The sequence below is a fragment of the Triticum dicoccoides genome, chromosome 2A, assembly GCF_002162155.2.
Source record: "Triticum dicoccoides isolate Atlit2015 ecotype Zavitan chromosome 2A, WEW_v2.0, whole genome shotgun sequence".
In the NCBI taxonomy this organism is placed as follows: Eukaryota; Viridiplantae; Streptophyta; class Magnoliopsida; order Poales; family Poaceae; genus Triticum; species Triticum dicoccoides.
The window spans coordinates 106,799,793-106,824,189 of NC_041382.1; positions in this window are offsets into that span (position 1 = coordinate 106,799,793).

Sequence of the window (24,397 nt, forward strand, 5' to 3'; positions counted from 1 at the left end):
AGGAGTGGGGCTATCTCTTCTCCAACAACTCTTCTCTTCTCTTCTGACAGGCGGCGCAGGGGCTGCCTGACCGGCTTCGCGTCAGATCGGACGTGTAACTTGTGCTCGGCGAATTCCGTCGGTACACCAGGCATGTCTTTGGGGGACCATGCGAAGATGTCCTGATTCTCACGGAGGAAATCGACGAGCTCGCCTTCCTATTTGCTGTCGAGGTTCGCACCTATGACAGCGTACCTCTCTGGGTGCTCCGGATCCAAAGGTATCTTCTCTGTCTCTTTGGCCGGCTTGAACGAACCTTCGTCTTCCGACTCCTTCGGGTTGGCGATACCTCCGGCTGCTTGCCGGCCATCGCCACAACTCGTTCAAGGAGTCGCTCCTTGGCTGCGATCACCAGGGACTCGCTAGCCGACTGCTCTCGGACGCGCAGGCAGACGACTTCCAGTAGTCACCGGCCACAGTCAGAATTCCCCTGGAACTGGGCATCTTCATCTTGAGGTAGGCGTAGTGGGGGATCGCCATGAACTTGGCCAAGGCGGGTCGGCCAAGTAGCGCATGGTATGGGCTCTCGAGGTCCACCACCTCAAACCAAACTGACTCTCGGCGGAAGTGATCTTTGTCTCCAAAGAGAACGTCCAGCAGGATCTTGCCGATTGGTGAGCAGGAAAGCCCAGGAACAATGCCGTGGAACACAGTCTGGCTATTTTGAAGCTGTCTTTGCTTGATTCCTAACTTCTCCATGGTGTCCTTGTACAGGATATTGATGTTGCTGCCTCCGTCTATCAGAACTCGCGAGAAACACGCGGCTCATCTGTCCGTAGCAAAGGTGGCATCCAGGACCAAGGCGTAGGAGCCCGGACTGGGCATTACCTCTGGGTGGTCAGCCCTGCTCCAGCTGATGGGCTTCTCGGACCAGCGCATGAACTTTGGCGTCTCCAACGCTACTGCATTCACCTCTTGTCGCTACAGCCGCCTGCTGCGTCAATCATCAGCCACACTGGTGAACACCACATAGGCTCCATGCTCTTCAAGGTATTCGTCTTGTACTGCGCAGACTGGCCTGACTGCCGGCTGCTGGGGCGGAGGCGGAGGCGGCTGCCCAGCAGGTGGGGGAGGCAGGAGGCCGTCTCCCTTGGCGATCCTGGTGAGCCAGTGGCACTTCCGGGTGGTGTGATTCGACAGTTTTGTGCCGCTATGGAACTTGCAAGGTTCATCCAAGGTCTGCTCATAGGAGAAGGCCCGCAACCAGTTCGGCTTGCCGCCTTTCTGTCGCTAGGGCGGGGGCTTGCTCTTCTGGTCGCTGGGCTTCAACGGTCGCGACCTGCCGGCTGCTAGAGCCGGCTCTGGGGCCTTGTGCTTGTTGTCGCCCTGCTGTCGCCGCCGGCCGGCGTCTGCCGCCGGAGTTCTTGGAGCTTGAGGAGCTACTTTGCCAGTTCTGCTGATTTGAATTTCCGCCTTCATAGAGGAGTCGGCCGTGGCATACTTGTCCGCTATGATCAGCAGCTCGTCGCAGAGGAGCTTGTTCTTGAGGAGAGTGCCTTCCCTGCACCCGGCTGTAAAGTACTCGATAGCCTGCACCTCGTGCACGCCCTCGCAGGAGTTCCGGAGCTCGGCCCAACGTGTGAGGTAATCACGAGTAGACTCGTCGGGGCCTTGAACGCACAAGGAGAGCTGACGAGGCTTGGGAGGACATTTGTACGTGCTGGTGAAGTTGCGGATGAACGCTTCGGTGAAGTCGACCCAGCTGTTGATGCTGCGGGGCTTTAGGCCGTTCAGCCATGTCCGGGCCGTGCACTGGAGCATGAGCGGCACGTACTTTACGGTGACACGCTTGTTGCCGTTTGCTATGCTGACAGTCGTGGAGTAGTCGACTAGCCAGTCTTCCGGCTTCACGGAGCCGGTATACTTGGGCATGTCTCTTGGGAGTGTGAACCCTCTGGGAAAGGGCTCGTCCCGAATGCGGGGCCCGAAACAAGGCGGACCCAGCTCGTCTTCTTCCTCCAGTGCTAAGGATCGGTGGAGTCGGTCGATCCGATGGCGGGCGTCGTTCTCTCCAACTCCCTCTCGGCGGCCGAGGCGGTCACCGAGAGTCGGATGGTCAAAAGGCGGCGGGGAGAATCGCCTCTCCTTGCGGGGAAGGGGAGGCGGACAGTCGTCCCGTCGTTCCACTGCCCTTGGGCGGCCGTCTCGGTCGCGCTCTATGGTAATGCGAGTCCGACTGTGGCTGACATTCCGCTCCTTGTCTCTTCTTCCTCGGCCGCCGCCAGTCGGCGTCCGAGACGTTGCGCCTTGGTCTCGGTGAAGGTCGTCGTTGGGTCATTGAGGCGCCTCTGCGCGGTAGCCGGCCTCGTTCTGCGCGGCGGCCGCGTCGAGAAGCCGTTGGACTCGCTCCATCATGAGGCGGCGTTCTTCGCCCTCGAAATCGTCCAGCTCGTCTGCCGCTGCCTGGGCGGCTCGGATGTTCTCTGCTGGTGTAGCGTACACAGGGCGGCTTGCCCCAAACAGGTTGGCGATGGCTACGCCGCGCTGCCGGACCGCGCCAAGGCGGCTGGGCTCCGCCGGGGCCGGCGAGCCGCCGACGGCGCGATCCATCTCCCGCTAGTAGGCTTCTGACAAGCGCCTCATGCTGGCCAGCTTCTTCGCACCTTCAACGAGCTGAAGGCGGCGCGCCTCCAACGTTTCTGCGTCAACGTCTTCCGGAATGGGCGCAGTTAGGTCTTGCAGCGCCGCGCCGAGTGAGTCGGGCGCTCCTCCGCCGGGGAACTCGTCATGACTGATGACTAGGACCTCAGTGACGGTGCTTCCGTCGCTCTCTGCGTGGGGGAGAAGTTCGTCATAGACCACCACATTGGTGGGGAACGCGTCGATCGACGCGGTGCCGGAGTCGATCAACATCGGGTCGGTGGAGCCTACGGACTCCAAGTCTACGGCAGGCTCGCCGGAAACGTGGAGTTGATCGAGGAGGCCCGCGAGGAGGTACTCGGGGCCGCCCGCGCCTGCGTTGGAGGCAGGTTCGTCGGAGAGGCGGACCTCGCCGACGAGTTCGGCCAAGGAGCCGACCACGCAGGCAACCTCGACGCCGCTTAGCGCGTCGGCGCAAACTCCATCTGGCGTGCCTGGCTGACTGCACTCGCCAGGGAGGAAAAGGGTTCCCGTCCAGAACAGATCTCCGGACGGTGGTGCACCAGGCCCCACGGTGGGCGCCAAATGTCGGGGGTTTGGTGCGACATATGCCAACGGATGGCTTATCATGGTCGGGGCGAGTAGAACGTCGCCGGTGCCTAGAAATGGGATGAGGCGAAGACATGCTCGCCGGCGAATCTTACCCAGCTTCGGGGCTCTCCGGGGAGATAATACCCCTACTGCTGCTCTGCGGGGTCTCCGCATGATCACTATGGCAAAGTGCTTACACGGTTGCTCCTTGACCTGTTTTCTGGTGGTCGGAGAGGGCAAGGCTAGCTCTCTCCCTTCTATATGGTTTGGTCTAGAGCTAATGGGTTCCAACCCTTTGCATGGGTGCCCTGGGGGTTTATATAGGCCTACCCCCTAGGGGTACAATGGTAATCCGGCTGGGCGCGGGCCCAGCCGTCAATGTCTCTGGCCTCCGTCTTCTCTGCTGACCGCTGGGGCCCGCCAACTGGCGGGCCCCGCCGACTGGCCGGGTACGGAGCCGACAGGCCGCGTCCGCTGCGGGCGGGTCTTGCCGGCTGCTGATTACTGTAGCCGTACTTCTAATGACGCGGGCTTGATCATGAAGTCGTGGCAACAGCCCCGCCGCCTGGCGGGCGATCACTGTGGCCACTCCCCATCTCATCTTGGTTAATGGCGCGTGGGCCCCGGGGGAGGGCTCGGCCGACTCCCCCGGGCCGACTCCCGACGGGTCTGACTGGCGGTTCTCCCGCCGTCTCCCGAGGTCTCACTGACTGGTGGGCCCTGCTGCCTCCAGGCCGTACAGACAAGCCGTCGTGGGTGCAGGATTCGGCCCTGCGGTGCTGATGTCAGGGCCGGCATGGCAACAGTGCCACGCCGCACGGAGATCTTCCGGGGTACGGCGTGCTGTGGCCATGCCTACCCTTGATGAGGGGCGGGGGTGGGCTTTGCTGTAGCCACGCCTGTTGGGGAACGTAGTAATTTCAAAAAAATTCCTACGCACACGCAAGATCATGGTGATGCATAGCAATGAGAGGGGAGAGTGTGATCTACGTACCCTTGTAGACCGACAGGGGAAGCGTTAGCACAGCGCGGTTGATGTAGTCGTACGTCTTCACGGCCCGATCGATCAAGCACCGAAACTACGGCACCTCCGAGTTTTAGCACACGTTCAGCTCGATGATGATCCCCGGACTCCGATCCAACAAAGTGTCGGGGAAGAGTTCCGTCAGCACGACGGCGTGGTGACAATCTTGATGTACTACCGTCGCAGGGCTTCGCCTAAGCACCGCTATAATATTATCGAGGATTATGGTGGAAGGGGGCACCGCACACGGCTAAGAATACGATCACATGGATCAACTTGTGTGTTTAGAGGTGCCCCCTTCCCCCGTATATAAAGGAGCAAGGGGGAGGAGGCCGGCCCTAGGAGGGGCGCGCCAGGGAGTAGGATTTCTACTCCTAGTTGGAGTAGGTTTCCTCCTTTCCTAGTCCAACTAGGAGAAGGGGGGGAAGGGGGGAAGAGGGAAAGGAAGGGAGAGAGGGGCCGCGCCCCAAACCCCTTGTCCAATTCGGACTGGGCTTGGGAGGGGCGCGCGCCACCTCCTGGCCCTTTCCACTAAGGCCCATTGCTTCTTCCTCGTATTCCCGTAACTCCCCGGTACCACCAAAAATACCCGAATCACTCGGAATCTTTCCGATGTCCGAATATAGTCGTCCAATATATCGATCTTTATGTCTCGGCCATTTCGAGACTCCTCGTTATGTCCCCGATCTCATTCGGGACTCCGAACTCCTTCGGTACATCAAAACTTATAAACTCATAATATAACTATCATCGAAACCTTAAGCGTGCGGACCCTACGGGTTCGAGAACAATGTAGACATGACCGAGACATGTCTCTGGTCAATAACCAATAGAGGAACCTGGATGCTCATATTGGCTCCCACATATTCTACGAAGATCTTTATCGGTCAGACCGCATAACAACATACGGTGTTCCCTTTGTCATCGGTATGTTACTTGCCCGAGATTCGATCGTCGGTATCTCAATACCTAGTTCAATCTCGTTACCGGCAAGTCTCTTTACTCATTTCGTAATACATCATCTCGCAACTAACTCATTAGGTGCAATGCTTGCAAGGCTTATGTGATGTGCATTACCGAGAGGGCCCAGAGATACCTCTCCGACAATCGGAGTGACAAATCCTAATCTTGAAATACGCCAACCCAACATGTACCTTTGGAGACACCTATAGAGCTCCTTTATAATCACCCAGTTACGTTGTGACGTTTGGTAGCACACAAAGTGTTCCTCCGGCAAACAGGAGTTGCATAATCTCATAGTCATAGGAACATGTATAAGTCATGAAGAAAGCAATAGCAACATACTAAATGATCGGGTGCTAAGCTAATGGAATGGGTCATGTCAATCACATCATTCTCCTAATGATGTGATCCCGTTAATCAAATGACAACACATGTCTATGGTTAGGAAACATAACCATCTTCGATCAATGAGCTAGTCAAGTAGAGGCATACTAGCGACATTTAGTTTGTCTATGTATTCACACAAGTATTATGTTTCCAGTTAATACAATTCTAGCATGAATAATAAACATTTGTCATGAAATAAGGAAATAAATAATAACTTTATTATTGCCTCTTAGGGCATATTTCCTTCAATCTCCCACTTGCACTAGAGTCAATAATCTAGATCACATCGCCATGTGATCTAACATCAATAGTTCACATCTTTATGTGGTTAACACCCATAGTTCACATCGATATGTGACCAACACCCAAAGGGTTTACTAGAGTCGGTAATCTAGTTCACATTGCTATGTGATTAACACCTAAAGAGTACTAAGGTGTGATCATGTTTTGCTTGTGAGATAATTTTAGTCAACGGGTTTGTCATATTCAGATCCGTAAGTATTTTGCAAATATCTATGTCAACAATTCTCTGCACGGAGCTACTCTAGCTAATTGCTCCCACTTTCAATATGTATCTAGATCGAGACTTAGAGTCATCCAGATCTGTGTCAAAGTTTGTGTCGACGTAACCCTTTACGACGAACCTTTTGTCACCTCCATAATTGAGAAACATATCCTTATTCCACTAAGGATAATTTTGACCGATGTCCAGTGATCTACTCTTAGATCACTATTGTACTCCCTTGCAAACATCAGTGTAGGGTATACAATAGATCTGGTACACAGCATGGCATACTTTATAGAACCTATGGCTGAGGCATAGGGAATGACTTTCATTCTCTTTCTATCTTCTGCCGTGGTCGGGCTTTGAGTCTTACTCAATTTCATACCTTGTAACACAGCCAAGAACTCTTTCTTTGACTGTTCCATTTTTGAACTACTTCAAAATATTGTCAAGGTATGTACTCATTGAAAAAACTTATCAAGCGTCTTGATCTATCTCTATAGATCTTGATGCTTAATATGTAAGCAGCTTCACCGAGGTCTTTCTTTGAAAGACTTCTTTCAAAATACTCCTTTATGCTTTGCAGAATAATTCTACATTATTTCCGATCTACAATATGTCATTCACATATACTTATCAGAAATGCTGTAGTGCTCCCACTCACTTTCTTGTAAATACAGGCTTCACTGCAAGTCTGTATAAAACTATATGATTTGATCATCTCACCAAGCGCATATTCCAACTCCGAGATGCTTGCACCAGTCCATAGATGGATCGCTGGAGCTTGCACATTTTGTTAGCACCTTTAGGATTGACAAAACCTTCTGGTTGCATCATATACAACTCTTCTTTAATAAATCCATTAAGGAATGCAGTTTTGTTTATCCATTTGCCAGATTTCATAAAATGCGGCAATTGCTAACATGATTCAGACAGACTTAAGCATAGATACGAGTGAGAAACTCTCATCGTAGTCAACACCTTGAACTTGTCGAAAACCCTTTTGCGACAATTCTAGCTTTGTAGATAGTAACACTACTATCAGCGCCCGTCTTCCTCTTGAAGATCCATTTAATCTCAATGGCTTGCCGAACATCGGGCAAGTCAACCAAAGTCCATACTTTGTTCTCATACATGGATCCTATCTCAGATTTCATGGCCTTAAACCATTTTGCGGAATCTGGGCTCATCATCGCTTCCTCGTAGTTCATAGGTTCGTCATGGTCAAGTAACATGACCTCCAGAACAGGATTACCGTACCACTCTGGTGCGGATCTCACTCTGGTTTACCTACCAAGTTTGGTAGTAACTTGATCTGAAGTTACATGATCATCATCATTAGCTTCCTCACTAATTGGTGTAGTAGTCACAGGAACAGATTTCTGTGATGAACTACTTTCCAATAAGGGAGCAGGTACAGTTACCTCATCAAGTTCTACTTTCCTCCCACTCACTTCTTTCGAGAGAAACTCCTTCTCTAGAAAGGATCCATTCTCAGCAATGAATATCTTGTCTTCGGATCTGTGATAGAAGGTGTACCCAACATTTTCTTTTGGGTATCCTATGAAGATGCACTTCTCCGATTTGGGTTTGAGCTTATCAGGTTGAAACTTTTTCACATAAGCATTGTAACCTCAAACTTTAAGAAACGACAGCTTAGGTTTCTTGCCAAACCATAGTTCATACGGTGTCGTCTCAACGGATTTAGATGGTGCCCTATTTAATGTGAATGTAGCTATCTCTAATGCACAACCCCAAAACGATAGTGGTAAATCGGTAAGAGACATCATAGATCGCACCATATCTAATAAAGTACGGCTATGACGTTCGGACACACCATTACACTGTGGTGTTCCAGGTGGCGTGAGTAGTGAAACTATTTCACATTGTTTTTAACTGAAGGCCAAACTCGTAACTCAAATATTTTACTTCTGCAATCATATAGTAGAAACTTTTTTTTTGTTACAATGATTCTCCACTTCACTCTGAAATTCTTTGAACTTTTTAAATGTTTCAGACTTGTGTTTCATCAAGTAGATATACTCATATCTGCTCAAATCATCTGTGAAGATCAAAAAATAATGATACCTGCCGCGAGCCTCAATATTCATCGGACCACATACATCAGTATGTATGATTTCCAACAAATCTGTTGCTCGCTCCATTGTTCCGGAGAACGGAGTCTTAGTCATCTTTCCCATGAGGCATGGTTCGCAAGCATCAACTGATTCATAATCAAGTGATTCCAAAATCTCATCAGCATGGAGTTTTTTCATGCGCTTTACACCAATATGACCTAAACGGCAGTGCCACAAATAAGTTGCACTGTCATTATTAACTTTGCATATTTTGGTTTCAATATTATGAATATGTGTATCACTACGATCGAGATCCAATGAACCATTTTCATTGGGTGTGTAACCATATAAGGTTTTATTCATGTAAACAGAAAAACAATTTATTCTCTTACTTAAATGAATAACCGTATTACAATAAACATGATCAAATCATATTCATGCTCAACGCAAACACCAAATAACACTCATTTAGGTTCAACACTAATCCCGAAAGTATAGGGAGTGTGCGATGATGATCATATCAATCTTGGAACCACTTCCAACACACATCGTCACTTCACCCTTAACTAGTCTCTGTTTATTCTGCAACTCCCGTTTCGAGTTACTAATCTTAGCAACTGAACTAGTATCTAATACTGAGGGGTTGCTATAAACACTAGTAAAGTACACATCAATAACATGTATATCAAATATACTTATGTTCACTTTGCCATCCTTCTTATCCACCAATCACTTGGGGTAGTTCCGCTTCCAGTGACCAGCTTCTTTGCAGTAGAAGCACTTGGTCTCAGGCTTAGGACCAGACTTGGGCTTCTTCACTTGAGCAGCAACTTGCTTGATGTTTTTCTTGAAGTTCCCCTTTTTTCCTTTGCCCTTTTCTTGAAACTAGTGATCTTGTCAACCATCAACACTTGATGCTCTTTCTTTGATTTCTACCTTCATCGATTTGATCATCATGAAAAGCTCGGGAATCGTTCTCGTCATCCCTTGCATACTATAGTTCATCACAAAGTTCTACTAACTTGGTGATGGTGACTAGAGAATTCTGTCAATCACTATCTTATCTGGAAGATTAACTCCCACTTGATTCAAGCGATTGTAGTACCCAGACAATCTGAGCACATGCTCACTAGTTGAGTGATTCTCCTCCATCTTTTAGCTATAGAACTTGTTGGAGACTTCATATCTCTCAACTCGGGTATTTGCTTGAAATATTAACTTCAACTCCTGGAACATCTCATATGGTCCATGACATTCAAAACAAGTCCCGATTCTAAGACGTTAAGAATGGTGCACTAAACTATCAAGTAGTCATCATATTGAGCTAGCCAAACGTTCATAACATCTGCATCTGCTCCTGCAATAGGTCTGTCACCTAGCGGTGCATCAAGGACATAATGCTTCTGTGCAGCAATGAGGATAAACCTCAGATCATGGATCCAATCCGCATCATTGCTACTAACATCTTTCAACACAATTTTCTCTAGGAACATATCAAAATAAACATATGAAAGCAACAACGCGAGCTATTGATCTACAACATAGATATGCTAATACTACCAGGACTAAGTTCATGATAAATTAAAGTTCAATTAATCATATTACTTAAGAACTCCCACTTAGATAGACATCCCTCTAATCCTCTAAGTGATCACGTGATCCAAATCAACTAAACCATGTCCGATCATCATGTGAGATGGAGTAGTTTCAGTGGTGAACATCACTATGTTGATCATATCTACTATATGATTCACGCTCGACCTTTCGGTCTCCATGTTCCGAGGCCATATCTGTATATGCTTGGCTCGTCAAGTATAACCTGAGTATTCCGCATGTGCAACTGTTTTGCACCCGTTGTATTTGAACGTAGAGCCTATCACACCCGATCATCACATGGTGTCTCAGCACGAAGTACTTTTGCAACGGTGCATACTCAGGGAGAACACTTCTTGATAATTAGTGAGAGATCATCTTAAAATGTTACCGTCAATCAAAGCAAGATAAGATGCATAAAATATAAACATCACATGCAATCAATATAAGTGATATGATATGGCCATCATCATCTTGTGCTTGTGATCTCCATCTTCGAAGCACCGTCGTGATCACCATCGTCACCGGCGCGACACCTTGATCATCATCATAGCATCGTTGTCGTCTCGGCAATCTTATGCTTCCACGACTATCGCTACCGCTTAGTGATAAAGTAAAGCATTACAGCGCAATTGCATTGCATACAATAAAGCGACAACCATATGGCTCCTGCCAGTTGCCGATAACTTGGTTACAAAACATGATCATCTCATACAATAAAATTTTAGCATCATGTCTTGACCATATCACATCACAACATGCCCTGCAAAAACAAGTTAGATGTCCTCTACTTTGTTGTTGCAAGTTTTACGTGGCTGCTACGGGCTTAAGCAAGAACCAATCTTACCTACGCATCAAAACCACAACGATAGTTTGTCAAGTTGGTGTTGTTTTAACCTTCGCAAGGACCGGGCGTAGCCACACTCGGTTCAACTAAAGTTGGAGAAATTGTCACCCGATGGCCACCTTTGTGCAAAGCACGTCGGGAGAACCGGTCTCGCGTAAGCGTACGCGTAATGTCGGTCCGGGCCGCTTCGTCCAACAATACCGCCGAACCAAAGTATGACATGCTGGTAAGCAGTATGACTTATATCGCCCACAACTCACTTGTGTTCTACTCGTGCATATAACATCAACACATAAAACCTAGGCTCGGATGCCACTGTTGGGGAACGTAGTAATTTCAAAAAAAATCCTACACACACGCAAGATCATGGTGATGCATAGAAACGAGAGGGGAGAGTGTGATCTACGTACCCTTGTAGACCGACAGCGGAAGCGTTAGCACAATGCGGTTGATGTAGTCGTACGTCTTCACGGCCCGACCGATCAAGCACCGAAACTACGGCACCTCTGAGTTTTAGCACACGTTCAGCTCGATGACGATCCCCGGACTCCAATCCAGCAACGTGTCGGGGAAGAGTTCTATCAGCACGACGGCGTGGTGACGATCTTGATGTACTACCGTCGCAGGGCTTCGCCTAAGCACCGCTACAATATTATCGAGGATTATGGTGGAAGGGGGCACCGCACACGGCTAAGAATACGATCACGTGGATCAACTTGTGTGTTTAGAGGTGCCCCCTGCCCCCGTATATAAAGGAGCAAGGGGGAGGAGGCCGGCCCTAGGAGGGGCGTGCTAGGGAGTAGGATTTCTACTCCTAGTTGGAGTAGGTTTACTCCTTTCCTAGTCCAACTAGGAGAAGGGGGGAAAGGGGGGAAGAGGGGAAGGAAGGGAGAGAGGGGCCACGCCCCAAACCCCTTGTCCAATTCGGACTGGGCTTGGGAGGGGCGCGCGCCACCTCCTGGTCCTTTCCACTAAGGCCCATTAAGGCACATTGCTTCTTCCTCGTATTCCCGTAACTCCCCGGTACCTCCAAAAATACCCGAATCACTCGGAACCTTTCCAATGTCCGAATATAGTCATCCAATATATCGATCTTTACGTCTCGACCATTTCGAGACTCCTCGTCATGTCCCCGATCTCATCCGGGACTCCGAACTCCTTCGGTACATCAAAACTTATAAACTCATAATATAACTATCATCGAAACCTTAAGCGTGCGGACCCTACGGGTTCGAGAACAATGTAGACATGACCAAGACATGTCTCCGGTCAATAACCAATAGCGGAACCTGGATGCTCATATTGGCTCCCACATATTCTACGAAGATCTTTATCGGTCAGACCGCATAACAACATACGGTGTTCCCTTTGTCATCGGTATGTTACTTGCCCGAGATTCGATCGTCGGTATCTCAATACCTAGTTCAATCTCGTTACCGGCAAGTCTCTTTACTCGTTTCGTAATACATCATCTCGCAACTAACTCATTAGTTGCAATGCTTGCAAGGCTTATGTGATGTGCATTACCGAGAGGGCCCAGAAATACCTCTCCGACAATCGGAGTGACAAATCCTAATCTCGAAATACGCCAACCCAACATGTACCTTTGGAGACACCTGTAGAGCTCCTTTATAATCACCCAGTTACGTTGTGACGTTTGGTAGCACACAAAGTGTTCCTCCGGCAAACAGGAGTTGCATAATCTCATAGTCATAGGAACATGTATAAGTCATGAAGAAAGCAATAGCAACATACTAAATGATCGGGTGCTAAGCTAATGGAATGGGTCATGTCAATCACATCATTCTCCTAATGATGTGATCCCGTTAATCAAATGACAACACATGTCTATGATTAGGAAACATAACCATCTTCGATCAACGAGCTAGTCAAGTAGAGGCATACTAGTGACGTTTAGTTTGTCTATGTATTCACACAAGTATTATGTTTCCGGTTAATACAATTCTAGCATGAATAATAAACATTTATCATGAAATAAGGAAATAAATAATAACTTTATTATTGCCTCTTAGGGCATATTTCCTTCAACGCCCCTGCCTCGTCCCCCTTTGATGAGGTCATGGGGTTTGTTGGAGTTGCAGGCCGACTCCCCAAAGCCGGCTTCTCTGGAAGTCGTCCCCGGGACTCGGCCGTGAGCGGGCAGTCGGCCACCTTGCCGTCGACTCCTCAGGAGGCGGCTCTTTGTCCTGGGTTCTTGAGGGGCGCAGCCTGCCCCGATGTCTTGAAAGGTTATGGGACTCGGGTTGGCCTACCCGTGGCCCATTACTCCGACACAAAGTGTTCCTCTGGTATTCGGGAGTTGCATAATCTTATAGTCATAAGAATGTGTATAAGTCATGAAGAAAGCAATAACAATAAACAAAAACGATCAAGTGCTAAGCTAACGGAATGGGTCAAGTCAATCACATCATTCTCCTAATGATGTGATCCCATTGATTAAATGACAACTCATGTCTATGGTTAGGAAACTTAACCATCTTTGATCAATGAGCTAGTCAAGTAGAGGCACACTAGTGACACAATGTTTGTCTATGTATTCACACATGTATTATGTTTCCGGTTAATACAATTCTAGCATGGATAATAAACATTTATCATGATATAAGGAAATATAAATAACAACTTTATTATTGCCTCTAGGGCATATTTCCTTCAAGCACACCAGCCCACAAGGGGCTGGTGCGCCCCCCTTGGGCAGGAGGCCGAATTGTAATAGGTTTGGGGGGGCAGCCCCCCTTTCCTTCTCTCCTACTCCTCCTTCCCTTCCTCTCCTACTCCAACTAGGAAAGGGGGGAATCCTACTCCCGGTGGGAGTAGGACTCCCCTAGGGCGCGCCATAGAGAGGGCCGGCCCCTCCCCTCCTCCACTCCTTTATATACGGGGGAGGGGGTACCCCATAGACACACAAGTTGATCATTGATCTTTTAGCCATGTGCGGTGCCCCCCTCCACCATAATCCACCTCGGTCATATTGTAGCGGTGCTTAGGCGAATCCCTGTTCCGGTAGCATCATCATCATCGTCATCATGCTGTCGTGCTGACGAAGCTCTCCCTCGACACTTTGCTGGAACGTGAGTTCGTGGGACGTCACCGAGCCGAACGTGTGCAGATCGCGGAGGTGCCGTACCTTTGGTACTAGGATTGGTCGAACGTGAAGACGTATGACTACATCAACCGTGTTTTCATAACGCTTCCGCTTACGGTCTACGAGGGTACGTAGACAACACTCTCCCCTCTCGTTACTATGCATCACCATGATCTTGCGTGTGCGTAGGAATTTTTTAGAAATTACTGCATTCCCCAATAGTGGCATCCGAGCCAGGTTTATGCGTAGATGTTATATGCACGAGTAGAACACAAAGGAGTTGTGGGCGTGGGTATATACATATTTCTTGCCATCACTAGTCGATTCTTAATTCAGCGGCATTGTTAGATGAAGCGGCCCAGACCGACATTACGCGTACCCTTACGCGAGACTGGTTCTACCGACGTGCTTTGCACACAGGTGGCTAGTGGGTGTCTGTTTCTCCAGCTTTAGTTGAATTGGATTCAATGAACAGGGTTCTTTCTGAAGATCAAAAAGCAATCACTATACCGCGTTGTGTATTTTGATGCATAGGTAAGAACGGTTCTTGTTTGGCCCGTAGCAGCCACGTAAACCTTGCAACAACAAAGTAGAGGACGTCTAACTTGTTTTTGCAGGGCATGTTGTGATGTGATATGGTCAAGACATGATGCTAAATTTTATTGTATGAGATGATCATGTTTTGTAACACAGTTATCGGCAACTGGCAGGAGCCATATGGTTGTCACTTTATTGTATGAAATGCAGTCGCCATGTAATTGATTTACTTCATCACTAAGCGGTAGCGATAGTCGTAGAAGCAATAGTTGGCGAGATGACAACGATGCTTCGATGGAGATCAATGTTTCAAGCCGGCGACGATGGAGATCATGACGGTACTTTGGAGATGGAGATCAAAAGGCACAAGATGATGATGGCCATATCATATCACTTATATTGATGGCATGTGGTATTTATCCTTTATGCATCTTATTTTTCTTAGTTTGACAGTAGCATTATAAGATGATCTCTCACTAAATTCCAAGGTATAAGTGTTCTCCCTGAGTATGCACCGCTGCTACAGTTCGTCGTGCCGAGACACCACATGATGATCAGGTGTGATAAGCTCTAAGTTCACATACAACGGGTGCAAGTCAGTTTTGCACACGCAGAATACTCGGGTTAAACTTGACGAGCCTAGCATATGCAAATATGGCCTCGGAACACTAAGACCGAAAGGTTGAGCGTGAATCATATAGTAGATATGATCAACATAGTGATGTTCACCATTGAAAACTACTCCATCTCACGTGATGATCGGACATGGTTTAGTTGATATGGATCACGTGATCACTTAGATGATTAGAGAGATGTCCATATAAGTGGGAGTTCTTAAGTAATTTTATTAATTGAACTTTAATTTATCATGAACTTAGTCCTGATAGTATTTGCATATCTATGTTGTAGATTAATAGCTTGTGATATAGCTCCCCGTTTATTTTTTGATATGTTCCTAGAGAAAAATAAGTTGAAAGATGATAGTAGCAATGATGCGGACTGGGTCCGTGATATGAGGATTATCCTCATTACTGCATAGAAGAATTATGTCCTTGATGCACCACTAGGTGACAGACCTATTGCAGGAGCAGAAGCACATGTTATGAACGTTTGACAAAGCTCGGTATGATGACGACTTAATAGTTTAGTGCACCATGCTTTACGGCTTAGAACCGAGACTTGAAAAACGTTTTGAACGCCACGGAACATATAAGATGTTCTAAGAGTTGAAATTGGTATTTCATACTCATGCCTGTGTCGAGAGGTATGAGACCTCTGATAGTACTTTGCCTACCAGGTGGAGGAGAATAGCTCAACCAGTGAGCGTGTGCTCAGATTGTCTGGGTACTACAATTGCTTGAATCAAGTGGGAGTTAATCTTCTAGATAAGATAGTAATTGATAAAGTTCTCTAGTCACTATCACCAAGTTACTAGAACTTAGTGATGAACTATAATATGCAAGGGATGACGAAAGTAATTCCCAAGCTCTTCGCGATGCTGAAATCGATGAAGGTAGAAATCAAGAAATAGCATCAAGTGTTGATGGTTAACAAGACCACTAGTTTCAAGAAAAGGGCAAAGGGAAAGAAAGAGGAACTTCAAAGAAGAAAGGCAAGCAAGTTGCCACTCCCATGAAGAAGCTCAAAGCTAGACCCAAGCCTGGAACTGAGTGCTTCTACTGCAAAGGAAATGGTCACTGGAAGTGGAACTGCCCTAGATACTTGGCGGATAAGAAGGATGGCAAAGTGAACAAAAGTATATATTTGATATACATGTTATTGATGTGTACTTTACTGGTGTTTATAACAACACCTCAGTATTTGATACTGGTTCAGTTACTAAGAGTAGTAACTCGAAACGGGAGTTGCAAAATAAACAGAGACTAGTTAAGGGCGAGGTGATGATGTGAGTTGGAAGTGATTCCAAGGTTGATAAGATCACCATCGCACACTCCCTTTACCTTCGGGGTTAGTGTTGAACCTAAAATAAATGTTATTTGGTGTTTGCATAAAGCATAATGTGATTGGATCATGTTTATTGCAAAACAGTTATTCATTTAAGTCAAGGGTAATTGTTATTCTGTTTACATGAATAAAACGTTCTGAGGTCATACACCCAAGGGGAATGGTTTATTAAATCTCGATCGTAGTAATACACATATTCATAGTATTGAAGCCAAAAATGCAAAGTTAATAATGATAGTGCAACTTATATATGGCACTGCCGTTTAGGTCATATTGGTGTAAAGCGCATGGAGAAACTACATGCTGATGGGCTTTCGGAATCACTTGATTATGAATCAATTGATGCTTGCGAACCATGCCTCGTGGGCAAGATGACTAAAACTCCGTTCTCTGGAACAATGGAGCAAGCAACTGACTTATTGGAAATAATACATACTGATGTATGCAATCCGATGAGTGTTGAGGCTCGTGACGGGTATCGTTATTTTCTGATCTTCACAGATGATTTGAGCAGATATGGGTATATCTACTTGATGAGACATAAGTTTGAAACATTTGAAAGTTCAAAGAATTTCAGAGTGAAGTGGAAAATCATCATAACAAGAAAATAAAGTTTCTGCGATCTGATCGTGGAGGAGAATATTTGAGTTACGAGTTTGGTCTTCATTTGAAACAACGCGGAATAGTTTCGCAACTCACGCCACCTGGAACACCACAGTGTAATGGTGTGTCCAAACGTCATAACCGTACTTTATTAGATATGGTGCAATCTATGATGTCTCTTACCAATTTATCACTATCGTTTTGGGGTTATGCATCAGAGACAACTGCATTCACGTTAAATAGGGCACCATCTAAATCCGTTGAGACGGCACCATATGAACTGTGGTTTAGCAAGAAACCTAAGCTGTCGTTTCTTAAAGTTTGGGGCTATGAAGCTTATGTGAAAAAAATTCAACCTGATAAGCTCGAACCCAAATCGGAGAAATGCGTCATCATAGGACACCCAAAGGAAACTATTGGGTACACCTTCTATCATAGATCCGAAGGCAAGATATTCGTTGCTAAGAATGGATCCTTTCTAAGAGAAGAAGTTTCTCTCGAAATAAGTGATTGGGAGGAATGTAAAACTTGATGAGGTAATTGTACCTTCTCCTGAATTGGGAAGTAGTTCATCACAGAAATCAGTTCTAGTGATTCCTACACCAATTAGTGAGGAAGCTAATGATGATGATCATGAAACTTCAGATCAAGTTACTACTGAACCTCATAGGTCAACCAGAATACATTCCGCACCAGAGTGGTATGGTAATCCTGTTTTGGAGGTCATGTTACTTGACCATGATGAACCTATGAACTATGGGGAAGCGATGATGAGCCCAGATTCCGCGAAATGGCTTGAAGCCATGAAATCTGAGATGAGATCCATGTATTAGAACAAAGTATGGACTTTGATTGACTTGCCCATTTATCGGTGAGCCATTAAGAATAAATGGATTTTCAAGAGGAAGACAGACATTGATAGTAGTGTTACTATCTACAAAGCTTGAATTGTCGCAAAAGGTTCTCGACAAGTTCAAGATGTTGACTACGATGAGATTTTCTCATTCGTAGCGATGCTTAAGTCTGCCCGAATCATGTTAGCAATTGCCACATTTTATGAAATCTGGCAAATGGATGTCAAAACTGCATTCCTTAATGGATTTCTTAAAGAAGAGTTGTATATGATGCAATAAGAAGGTTTTGTCAATCCTAAAGGTGCTAACAAAGTGTGCAAGCTCCAGTGATCCATCTATGGGCTGGTGCAAGCATCTCGGAGTTGGAATATATACTTTGATAAAGTGATCAAAGCATATGGTTTTATACAAACTTGCGGTGAAGCCTGTATTTACAAGAAAGTGAGTGGGAGCACTACAACATTTCTGATAAGTATATGTGAATGACATATTGTTGATAAGAAATAATGTAGAATTTTCTGGAAAGCATAAAGGAGTGTTTGAAAAGAGTTTTTCAAAGAAATACCTCGATGAAGCTACTTACATATTGAGCATCAAGATCTATATAGATAGATCAAGACGCCTGATATATTTTTCAATGAGTACATACCTTGACAAGATTTTGAAGTAGTTCAAAATGGAACAGTCAAAGAAGGAGTTCTTGCCTGTGTTGCAAGGTGTAAAGTTGAGTAAAGACTCAAAACCCGACCATGGCAGAAAATAGAAAGAGAATGAAAAGTCATTCCCTATGCCTCAGTCATAGGTTCTATAAAGTATGCTATGCTGTGTACCAGACCTATTGTATACCTTAGCATGATTTTGGCAAGGGAGTACAATATTGATCTAGGAGTAGATCACTGGACAGCAGTCAAAATTATCCTTAGAGGACTAAGGAAATATTTCTCGGTTATGGAGGTGATAAAAGAGTTCGTCATAAAGAGTTACGTTGATGCAAGCTTTTGACACCAATCTAGATGACTCCAAGTCTCGATCTAGATACATATTGAAAGTGGGAGCAATTAGCTAGAGTAGCTCTATGCAAAGCATTGTAGACATAGAAAATTTGCAAAATACATACGGCTCTGAATGTCGCAGACCCGTTGACTAAATTTCTCTCACAAGCAAAACATGATCACTCTTTGGGTGTTAATCACATAGCAATGTGAACTAGATTATTTATTCTAGTAAACCCTTCGGGTGTTAGTCACATGGAGATGTGAACTAATCACATAAAGATGTGAACTATTGATGTTAAATCACATGACGATGTGAACTAGATTATTGACTCTAGTGCAAGTGGGAGACTGAAGGAAATATGCCCTAGAGGCAATAATAAAGTTATTATTTATTTCCTTATATCATGATAAATGTTTATTATTCATGCTAGAATTGTATTAACCAGAAAATTAGTACATGTGTGAATACATAGACAAACTAAGTGTCACTAGTATGCCTCTACTTGACTAGCTCGTTGAATCAAAGATGGTTAAATTTCCTAGCCATAGACATGAGTTGTCATTTGATTAACGGGATCACATCATTAGAGAATGATGTGATTGACTTGACCCATCCGTTAGCTTAGCACGATGATCGTTTAGTTTGTTGCTATTGCTTTCTCCATAACTTATACATGTTCCTATGACTATGAGATCATGCAACTCCCAAATTCCGGAGGAACACTTTGTGTGCTACCAAACATCACAACGTAACTGGGTGAGTATAAAGGTTCTCTATAGGTGTCTCCAATGGTGTTTGTTGAGTTGGCATAGATCAAGATTAGGATTTTTCACTCCGAGTATCAAATAGGTATCTCTGGGCCCTCTCGGTAATGCACATCACTATAAGCCTTGCAAGCGTTGTGACTAATGAGTTAGTTGCGGGATGATGCATTACAGAATAAGTAAAGAGACTTGCTGGTAACGAGATTGAACTAGGTATTGAGATACCGACGATCGAATCTTGGGCAAGTAACATACCGATGACAAAGGGAACAACGTATGTTGTTATACGGTTTGACCGATAAAGATCTTCATAGAATATGTAGGAACCAATATGAGCATCCAGGTTCCGCTATTGGTTATTGACCGGAAGTGAGTCTCGGTCATTGATACGTCTCCGTCGTATCTACTTTTCCAAACACTTTTGCCCTTGTTTTAGACTCTAACTTGCATGATTTGAATGGAACTAACCCGGACTGACGTTGTTTTCAGCAGAATTGCCATGGTGTTATTTTTGTGCAGAAATAAAAGTTCTCAGAATAACCTGAAAATCAACGGAGAATTATTTTGGAATATATAAAAAAATACTGGAAGGAAGATCCACGTCAGGGGGGGCTCCACCTGTCCACGAGGGTGGGGGCGCGCCCCCTGCCTTGTGGGCCCCCTAACGCTCCACCGACCTCAACCTTGACTCCATATATTCACTTTCGGGGAGAAAAAATCAGAGAGAAGGATTCATCATGTTTTACAATGCGGAGCCACTACCAAGCCCTAAACTCTCTCAGGAGGGCCGATCTGGAGTCCGTTCGGGGCTGCAGAGAGGGGAATCCGTCGCCATCGTCATCATCAACCTTCCTCCATCACCAATTTCATGATGCTCACCGCCACGCGTGAGTAATTCCATCGTAGGCTTGCTGGACGGCGCTGGGTTGGATGAGATTTATCATCTAATCGAGTTAGTTTTGTTAGGGTTTGATCCCTAGTATCCACTATGTTCTGAGATTGATGTTGCTACGACTTTGCTATGCTTAATGCTTGTCACTAGGGCCCGAATGCCATGATTTCAGATCTGAGCCTATTATGTTTTCATCAATATATGAGAGTTCTTGATCCTATCTTGCAAGTCTATAGTCACCTACTATGTGTTATGATCCAGCAACCCCAAAGTGACAATAGTCGGGACCACTCCCGTTGATGACCGTAGTTTGAGGAGTTCATGTATTCACTATGTGTTAATGCTTTGGTCTGGTACTCTATTAAAAGGAGGCCTTAATATCCCTTACTTTCCAATAGGACCTCGCTGCCACGGGAGGGTAGGACAAAAGATGTCATGCAAGTTCTTTCCATAAGCACGTATGACTATATTCGGAATACATGCCTACATTACATTGATGAACTGGAGCTAGTTCTGTCACCCTATGTTATGACTGTTACATGATCAATCGCATCCGGCATAATTCTCCATCACCGATCCATTGCCTACGAGCTTTCCATATATTGTTCTTCGCTTATTTACTTTTCCGTTGCTATTGTTATCATCACTATAAAACACCAAAAATATTACTTTTTCTACCGTTACCTTTTACCACCGTTACCAATACTATCATATTACTTTGCTACTAAATACCTTGCTGCAGATATTAAGTTTCCAGGTGTGGTTGAATTGACAACTCAGCTGCTAATACTTGAGAATATTCTTTGGCTCCCCTTGTGTCGAATCAATAAATTTGGGTTGAATACTCTACCCTCGAAAACTGTTGCGATCCCCTATACTTGTGGGTTATCAGTCATGTCTACATAGTTCTCGAACCCGTAGGGTCCGCACACTTAACATTCCGTGACGATCGATACTATGAGTTTATGTGTTTTGATGAACCGAAGATTGTTCGGCGTCCCGGATGTGATCACGGGCATGACGAGGAATCTCGAAATGGTCGAGAGATAAAGATTGATATATTGGAAGCCTATATTTGGACATCGGAATGGTTCCGAGTGGTTCGGGCATTTTCCCGGAGTACCGGGAAGTTACCGGAACCCCCCCCCCCCTCCCGGGAGAAGTTATGGGCCTTATGGGCCATAAGAAGGAAGCACACCAGCCCACAAGGGGCTGGTGCGCCCCCCTTGGGCAGGAGGCCGAATTGGAATAGGTTTTGGGGGGGGGGGGCTTTCCTTCTCTCCTACTCCTCCTTCCCTTCCTCTCCTACTCCAACTAGGGAAGGGGAGAATCCTACTCCCGGTGGGAGGACTCCCCTAGGGCGCGCCATAGAGAGGGCCAGCCCCTCCCCTCCTCCACTCCTTTATATACGGGGGAGGGGGCACCCCATGGACACACAAGTTGATCATTGATCTTTTAGCCGTGTGTGGTGCCCCCCTCCACCATAATCCACCTCGGTCATATCATAGCGGTGCTTAGGCGAAGCCTTGTTCCGGTAGCATCATCATCACCGTCATCACGCTGTCGTGCTGACAAAGCTCTCCCTCGACACTCTGCTGGATCGTGAGTTCGTGGGACGTCACCAAGCTGAACGTGTGCAGATCGCGGAGGTGTCATACCTTCGGTACTAGGATCGGTTGATCGTGAAGACGTACGACTACATCAACTGCATTGTCATAACGCTTCCGCTTACGGTCTACGAGGGTACATAGACAACACTCTCCCATCTCGTTGCTATGCATCACCATGATCTTGCGTGTGCGTAGGATTTTTTTCGAAATTACTGCGTTCCCCAACAGTTTCTTCATGCGCTTTACACCAATATGGCCCAAACGGCAGTGCCATAAATAAGTTGCACTATCATTATCAACTCTGCATCTTTTGGCTTCAATATTATGAACATGTGTATCACTACTATCAAGATTTAGTAAAAATAGACCACTCATCAAGGGTGCATGACCATAAAAGATATTACTCATATAAATAGAACAACCATTATTCTCTGATTTAAATGAATAACCGTCTCGCACCAAACAAGATCCAGATATAATGTTCATGCTCAACGCTGGAACCAAATAATAATTATTTAGGTCTAAAACTAATTCCGAAGGTAGATGTAGAGGTAGCGTGCTGACGGCGACCACATCAACTTTGGAACCATTTCCCATGCGTATCGTCACCTCGTCCTTAGCCAATCTTCGCTTAATCAGTAGCCCCTATTTCGAGTTGCAAATGTTAGCAACTGAACCAGTGTCAAATACCCAGGCATTACTGCGAGCATTAGTAAGGTACACATCAATAACATGTATATCAAATATACCTTCACTTTGCCATCCTTCTTCTCCGCCAAATACTTGGGGCAGTTCCGCTTCCAATGACCAGTTCCTTTGCAGTAGAAGCACTCAGTCTCAGGCTTAGGTCCAGACTTGGGTTTCTTCACTTGAGCAGCAACTGGCTTGCTATTCTTCTTGAAGTTCCCCTTCTTCCCTTTACCCTTTTTCTTGAAACTGGTGGTCTTGTTGACCATCAACACTTGATGCTCCTTCTTGATTTCTACCTTCGTAGCCTTTAGCATTGCAAAGAGCTCAGGAATCGTCTTATCCATCCCTTGCATATTATAGTTCATCAAGAAGCTCTTATAGCTTGGTGGCAGTGATTGAAGAACTCTGTCAATGACACTATCATCAGGAAGATTAACTCCCAGTTGAGTCAAGTGGTTGTGGTACACAGACATTCTGAGTATATGTTCACCGACATAACTATTCTCCTCCATCTTGCAGCTATAGAACTTATTGGAGACTTCATATCTCTCAATCCAGGCATTTTATTGAAATATTAACTTCAACTCCTGGAACATCTCATATGCTCCATGACGTTAAAAACGTCGTTGAAGTCCCGGTTCTAAGCCGTAAAGCATGGCACACTGAACTATCGAGTAGTCATCAGCTTTGCTCTGCCAGGTGTTCACAACATCTGGCGTTGCTCCTGCAGCGGGTTTGTCACCTAGTAGTGCTTCCAGGACATAATTCTTCTGTGCAGCAATGAGGATAATCCTCAAGTTACAGACCCATTCCGTGTAGTTGCTACCATCATCTTTCAACTTAGCTTTCTCTAGGAACGCATTAAAATTCAATTGAACAACAGCGGCCATCTATCTACAACAACATAGACATGCAAAATACTATCAGGTACTAAGTTCATGATAAATTAAAGTTCAATTAATCAAATTACTTAAGAACTCCCACTTAGATAGACATCTCTCTAATCATCTAAGTGATCACGTGATCCATATCAATTAAACCATGTCCGGTCATCACATGAGATGGAGTAGTTTTCAATGGTGAACATAACTATGTAGATCATATCTACTATATGATTCACGCTCGACCTTTCGGTCTCAGTGTTCCGAGGCCATATCTACATATGCTAGTCTCGTCAAGTTTAACCCGAGTATTCTGCGTGTGCAAAATGGCTTGCACCCATTGTATGTGAACGTAGAGCTTATCACACCCGATCATCACGTGGTGTCTCGGCACGACGAACTGTAGCAATGGTGCATAATCAGGGATAACACTTATACCTTGAAATTTAGTGAGAGATCATCTTAAAATGCTACCGTCGAACTAAGCAAAATAAGATGCATAAAGGATAAACATCACATGCAATCAATATAAGTGATATGATATGGCCATCATCATCTTGTGCCTTTGATCTCCATCTCCAAAGCATTGTCATGATCACCATCATCACCGGCTTGACACCTTGATCTTCATCAAAGCATCGTTGTCGTCTCGCCAACTATTGCTTCTATGACTATCGCTACCGCTTAGTGATAAAGTAAATCAATTACATGGTGATTGCATTTCATACAATAAAGCGGCAATCATATGGCTCCTGCCAGTTACCGATAACTGTGTTACAAAACAAGATCATCTCATACAATAAAATTTAGCATCATGTCTTGACCATATCACATCACAACATGCCCTGCAAAAACAAGTTAGACATCCTCTACTTTGTTGTTGCAAGTTTTA